The sequence below is a fragment of the Triticum aestivum genome, chromosome 7D (genome assembly GCF_018294505.1).
Source record: "Triticum aestivum cultivar Chinese Spring chromosome 7D, IWGSC CS RefSeq v2.1, whole genome shotgun sequence".
NCBI lineage: Eukaryota > Viridiplantae > Streptophyta > Magnoliopsida > Poales > Poaceae > Triticum > Triticum aestivum.
Genome location: NC_057814.1, coordinates 590271056 through 590278541, shown reverse-complemented (window position 1 = coordinate 590278541; position 7486 = coordinate 590271056).

The following is a 7486-nucleotide window of genomic DNA, read 5'->3' as shown; positions in this document are numbered from 1 at the left end:
CTAGTGGGGCGCCTCCCCCTCTCCTCCCCTTGGCCGCCCCCTTGATGGGATCTAGGGCTGGCTGCCTCCTCTTGGGGGTTTGGACTCACTCATTTTGAAAAGATTGAGACATGCGAACCATGTCTATTGGTATATATGCATGAAGAAACTCCATGCAGATGGATCGTTTAGACTCACTTGATTATGAATCACTTGAGACATGCAAATCATACCACATGGGCAAGATGACTGAAAGTCCTCGTTTTCAGTAAGATGGAACAAGAGAGCAACTTATTGGAAGTAATACATTTTGATGTACGCAGTCCAATGAGTGCTGAGGCATGCAGTGGATATCGTTATGTTCTTACTTCACAGATAATTTGAGTAGATGCTGAGTGTATTTACTTGATGAAACACTAGTCTGAATTATTGAAAGGTTCAAGTAATTTCAGAGTGAAGTTGAAGATTGTCGTGACAAGAGGATAAAATGTCTATGATATGATCATAGAGATATCTGAGTTACGAGTTTGGCACACAATTAAGACATTGTGGAAAGTGTTTCACAATTAATACCGCCTGGAACACCATAGTGTGATGGTGTGTCCGAACATCATAACTGCACCCTATTGGATATGGTGCATACCATGATGTTTCTTATCAAATTACCACTATCGTTTATGGGTTAGGCATTAGAGACAACCGCATTCACTTTAAAAGGGGCACCACGCAATTCCGTTGAGACGACACCGTTTAGAGAAACCTAAGTTGTCGTTTTCTTAAAAGTTTGGGGCTGCGATGCTTATGTGAAAAAGTTTCAAGCTGATAAGCTCGAACCCAAAGCGGATAAATGCATCTTCATAGAATACCTGAAACAGTTGGGTATACCTCCTATTTCAGATCTGGAAGCAAAAGTAATTGCTTCTAGAAACTGGTCCTTTCTCGAGGAAAAGTTTCTCTCGAAAGAATTGAGTGGGAGGATGGTGGAGACTTGATGAGGTTATTGAACCGTCACTTCAACTAGTGTGTAGCAGGGCACAGGAAGTTGTTCCTGTGGCACCTACACCAGTTGAAGTGGAAGCTTATGATAGTGATCATGAAACTTCGGATCAAGTCACTACCAAACCTCGTAGGACGACGAGGATGCGTGCTACTTCAGAGTGGTACGTGATCCTGTCTTGAAAGTCATGTTGTTAGACAACAATGAACCTACGAGCTATGGAGAAGCGATGGTGGGCCCATATTCCGACAAATGGTTAGAAGCCATGAAATCCGAGATAAATGGAGAAGAAGACGGACGTGGACGGTAATGTTACCGTCTATGAAGCTCGACTTGTGGCAAAGAGTATTTTCACAAGTTCAAGGAGTTGACTACGATGAGATTTTCTCATCCGTAGCGATGCTTAAGTCCGTCGGAATCATGTTAGCATTAGCTGCATTTATAAAATCTGGCAGATGGATGTCAAAACAAGTTTCCTTACCAGTTTTCGTAAGGAAAGGTTGTATGTGATACAATCAGAAAGGTTTTGTCGATCCTAAGGATGCTAAAAGGTATGCTAGCTCCAGCGATCCTTCCATGGACTAGAGCAAGCATCTCGGAGTCAGAATATACGCTTTGATGGAGTGATCAAAGTTTTTGGGTTTATACAAAGTTTGTTAGAAACTTGTATTTACAATAAAGTGAGTGGGAGTGCTACAACATTTCTGATAAGTATATGTGAATGACATATTGTTGATCCGAAATGATGTAAAATTTCTGGAAAGCATAAAGGGTTGTTTGAAAGGAGTTTTTCAAAGGAAGACCTGGATAAAGCTGCTTACATATTGGGCATCAAGATCTATAGAGATAGATCAAGACGCCTGATGATACTTTCAAAGAACGCACACCTTGACATGATTTTGAAAGAGTTCAAAATAGATCAGCAAAGAAGGAGTTCTTGGCTGTGTTACAAGGTGTGAGTATTGAGTAAGACTCAAGACCTGACCACAGCTGAAGAGAGAGAAAGGACGAAGGTCGTCCCCTATGCTTTAGACGTAGGCTCTACAGTATGCTATGCTGTGTACCGCACATGAAGTGTGCCTTGCCATGAGTTGGTCAAGGGGTATAATAGTGATCCGGGAATGGATCACATGACAGCGGTCGAACTTATCCTTAGTACCTAGTGGACTAAGGAATTTTCTCGATTATGGAGGTGAAAGGGAGTTCGTCGTAAAGGGTTACGTCGATGCGAACTTTGACACTAATCTGGATGACTCTGAGTAGTAAACCGGATTCGTATAGTAGAGCAATTATTTGAAATGGCTCCAAATAGCACGTGGTAGCATCCACAAGATGACATAGATATTCGTAAAGCACACACGGATCTGAAAGGTTCAGACCCGTTGATTAATAACCTCTCTCACAAGCATAACATGATCAAACTAGAACTCATTGAGTGTTAATCACATAGTGATGTGAACTAGATTGTTGACTCTAGTAAACTCTTTGGATGTTGGTCACATGGTGATGTGACCTGTCAGTGTTAAATCACATGGTGATGTGAACTAGATTATTGACTCTAGTGCAAGTGGGAGACTGTTGGAAATATGCCCTAGAGGCAATAATAAATTGGTTATTATTATATTTCCTTGTTCATGATAATCGTTTATTATCCATGCTAGAATTGTATTGATAGGAAACTCAGATACATGTGTGGATACATAGACAACACCATGTCCCTAGTAAGCCTCTAGTTGACTAGCTCGTTGATCAATAGATGGTTACGGTTTCCTGACCATGGACATTGGATGTCGTTGATAACGGGATCACATCATTAGGAGAATGATGTGATGGACAAGACCCAATCCTAAGCCTAGCACAAGATCGTGTAGTTCGTTTGCTTAGAGCTTTTCTAATGTCAAGTATCATTTCCTTAGACCATGAGATTGTGCAACTCCCGGATACCGTAGGAATGCTTTGGGTGTACCAAACGTCACAACGTAACTGGGTGGCTATAAAGGTGCACTACAGGTATCTCCGAAAGTGTCTGTTGGGTTGGCACGAATCGAGACTGGGATTTGTCACTCCGTGTAAACGGAGAGGTATCTCTGGGCCCACTCGGTAGGACATCATCATAATGTGCACAATGTGACCAAGGAGTTGATCACGGGATGATGTGTTACGGAACGAGTAAAGAGACTTGCCGGTAACGAGATTGAACAAGGTATCGGGATACCGACGATCGAATCTCGGGCAAGTAACATACCGATAGACAAAGGGAATTGCATACGGGATTGATTGAATCCCCGACATCGTGGTTCATCCGATGAGATCATCGTGGAACATGTGGGAGCCAACATGGGTATCCAGATCCCGCTGTTGGTTATTGACCGGAGAACGTCTCGGTCATGTCTGCATGGTTCCCGAACCCGTAGGGTCTACACACTTAAGGTTTGATGACGCTAGGGTTATAGGGAAAGTATGTACGTGGTTACCGAATGTTGTTCGAAGTCCCGGATGAGATCCCGGACGTCACGAGGAGTTCCGGAATGGTCCGGAGGTAAAGATTTATATATGGAAAGTTGTTGTTCGGGTTCCGGGAAAAGTTCGGGTTTTTCGGTATTGTACCGGGAAGCTTGCAGAAGGTTCCGGAGAATTCCAGAGGGGTCCGGAGGTCCGGAAAATGTTCCACCACGTCCAATACAGCAGCATGGGCTGTAAGGGGGTGCCCTAGCCTTAATGGGCCAGGGGCACCAGCCCCCCCAAGGCCCATGCGCATGGGAGAGGGGAAACCCTAAGTGGGAGGGCCTCCACTTGACTTGGGAGGCACTCCTCCCCCCTTTGGCCGCCGCCCCCAACCCTAGATGAGATCTAAGGGGGCCGGCTCCCTCTCTCCCCACCTATAAATAGTGGAGGGGTGGGAGGGCAGCGATGACCCAAGTTCTGGCGCAGCCCTTCCCCTCTCCCAAGTCCTCCTCCTCTCCCGCGGTGCTTGGCGAAGCCCTGCGGGATTGCCACGCTCCTCCATCACCACCACGCCGTCGTGCTGCTGCTGGACGGAGTCTTCCCCAACCTCTCCCTCTCTCCTTGCTGGATCAAGGCATGGGAGACGTCACCGGGCTGCACGTGTGTTGAACGCGGAGGCACCGTTCTTCGGTGCTTAGATCGGAATCAACCACGATCTGAATCGCTACGAGTACGACTCCTTCATCAATCCCGTTCTCTTGAACGCTTCCGCTCGCGATCTACAAGGGTATGTAGATGCACTCCTCTCTCTCGTTGCTAGATGACTCCATAGATTGATCTTGGTGATGCGTAGAAAATTTTGAATTTCTGCTACGTTCCTCAACAGTGGCATCATGAGCTAGTTTCTATGCACGAGTAGAACACAAAGTAGTTGTGGGCGTCGATGTTGCCAATTCTTCTTGCCGCTACTAGTCTTATCTTGTTTTGGCGGCATTGTGGGATGAAGCGGCCCAGACCGACCTTACACGTACGCTTACGTGAGACAGGTTCCACCGACTGACATGCACTAGTTGCATAAGGTGGCTAGCGGGTGTCTGTCTCTCCCACTTTAGTCGGAACGGATTCGATGAAAAGGGTCCTTATGAAGGGTAAATAGAAATTGGCATATCACGTTGTGGTTTTACGTAGGTAAGAAACGTTCTTGCTAGAAACCTATACAAGCCACGTAAAAACTTGCAACAACAATTAGAGCACGTCTAACTTGTTTTTGCAGCATGTGCTATGTGATGTGATATGGCCAGAAGATGTGATGAATGCTATATGTGATGTATGAGATTGATCATGTTCTTGTAATAGGAATCACGACTTGCATGTCGATGAGTATGACAACCGGCAGGAGCCATAGGAGTTGTCTTTATTTTTGTATGACCTGCGTGTCATTGAATAACGCCATGTAAATTACTTTACTTTATTGCTAAGCGCGTTAGCCATAGAAGTAGAAGTAATCGTTGGCGTGACAACTTCATGAAGACACAATGATGGAGATCATGATGATGGAGATCATGGTGTCATGCCGGTGACAAAGATGATCATGGTGCCCCGAAGATGGAGATCAAAGGAGCAAAATGATGTTGGCCATATCATGTCACTATGTGATTGCATGTGATGTTTATCATGTTTACATCTTATGTGCTTAGAACGACGGTAGCATAAATAAGATGATCCCTCACTAAAATTTCAAGAGAAGTGTCCCCCCTAACTGTACACCGTTGCGAAGGTTCGTTGTTTCGAAGCACCACGTGATGATCGGGTGTGATAGATTCTAACATTCGAATACAACGGGTGTTGACGAGCCTAGCATGTACAGACATGGCCTCGGAACACATGCAAAACACTTAGGTTGACTTGACGAGCCTAGCATGTACAGACATGGCCTCGGAACACAAGAGACCGAAAGGTCGAGCATGAGTCGTATAGAAGATACGATCAACATGGAGATGTTCACCGATGATGACTAGTCCGTCTCACGTGATGATCGGACACGGCCTAGTTTGACTCGGATCATGTATCACTTAGATGACTAGAGGGATGTCTATCTGAGTGGGAGTTCAATAATCAGATGAACTTCATTATCATGAACATAGTCAAAAGGTCTTTACAAATTATGTCATTGCGTTTTAGTTCTACTGTTTAAGATATGTTCCTAGAGAAAAATTTGGTTGAAAGTTGGTAGTAGCAATTATGCGGACTGGGTCCGTAAATTGAGGATTGTCCTCATTGCTGCACAGAAGGCTTATGTCCTTAATGCACCGCTCGGTGTGCTGAACCTCAGCGTCGTCTGTAGATGTTGCGAAACATCTGACATACACGTTTTGATGACTACGTGATAGTTCAGTGCGTAATGCTAACGGTTTAGAATTGTGGCACCAAAGACAGTTTTTGAAACGTCGCAAAACATATGAGATGTTCCGAAGACTGAAATTGGGATTTCGGACTAGTGCCCACGTCAAGAGGTATGAGACCTTTGACAAGTTTCTTAAACCTGCAAACTAAGGGAGAAAAGCTCAATCGTTGAGCATGTGCTCAGATTGTCTGAGTACTACAATCGCTTGAATCGAGTGGGAGTTAATCTCCCAGATGAGATAGTGATGGTTCTCCATAGTCACTGCCACCAAGCTAGTAGAGCTTCGTGATGAACTATAACATATCAGGGATAGTTATGATGATCCTTGAGCTATTCGCGATGTTTGACACCGCGAAAGTAGAAATCAAGAAGGAGCATCAATTGTTGATGGTTAGTAAAACCACTAGTTTAAGAAGGGCAAGGGCAAAAGGGATACTTCATGAAACAGCAAGTCGTTTGCTGCTCTAGTGAAGAATCCCAAGGTTGAACCCAAACCCGAGACTAAGTGCTTCTGTAATGAGGGGAACGGTCACTGAAGCAGGACTACCCTAGATACTTGGTAGATGAGAAGGCAGGCAAGATCGACAGAAGTATATTGGATATACATTATATGAATGTGTACTTTACTAGTACTCCTAGCAGCACCAGGGTATTAGATACCGGTTCGGTTGCTAAGTGTTAGTAACTCGAAATAAAAGCTGCGGAATAAACGGAGACTAGCTAAAGGAGAGATGACGATATGTGTTGGAAGTGTTTCCAAGGTTGATGTGATCAAGCATCGCATGCTCCCTCTACCATCGAGATTGGTGTTTGCGTTGAGCATAAACATGATTGGATTATGTTTATCGCAATACGGTTATTCATTTAAGGAGAATAATGGTTACTCTGTTTATTTGAATAATACCTTCAATGGTCTTACACCTAAAATGAATCTCGATCGGAATGATACACATGTTCATGCCAAAAGATATAAAATAGTAATGATAGTACCACATACTTGTGGCACTGCCACTTGAGTCATATTGGTATAAAACGCATGAAGAAGCTCCATGTAGATGGATCTTTGGACTCACTCGTTTTTGAGATTGAGACATGCGAACCATGTCTATTGGTATATATGCATGAAGAAACTCCATGCAGATGGATCGTTAGGACTCACTTGATTTTGAATCACTTGAGACATGCAAATCATACCACATGGGCAAGATGACTGAAAGGCCTCGTTTTCAGTAAGATGGAACAAGAGAGCAACTTGTTGGAAGTAATACATTTTGATGTATGCAGTCCAATGAGTGCTGAGGCATGCAGTGGATATCATTATGTTCTTACTTCACAGATGATTTGAGTAGATGCTGAGTGTATTTACTTGATGAAACACAAGTATGAATTATTGAAAGGTTCAAGTAATTTCAGAGTGAAGTTGAAGATCGTCGTGACAAGAGGATAAAATGTCTGTGATATGATCATAGAGATGAGTATCTGAGTTACGAGTTTGGCACACAATTAAGACATTGTGGAAAGTGTTTCACAATTAATACCGCCTGGAACACCATAGTGTGATGGTGTGTCCGAACATCATAACTGCACCCTATTGGATATGGTGCATACCATGATGTTTCTTATCGAATTACCACTATCGTTTATGGGTTAGGCATTAGAGA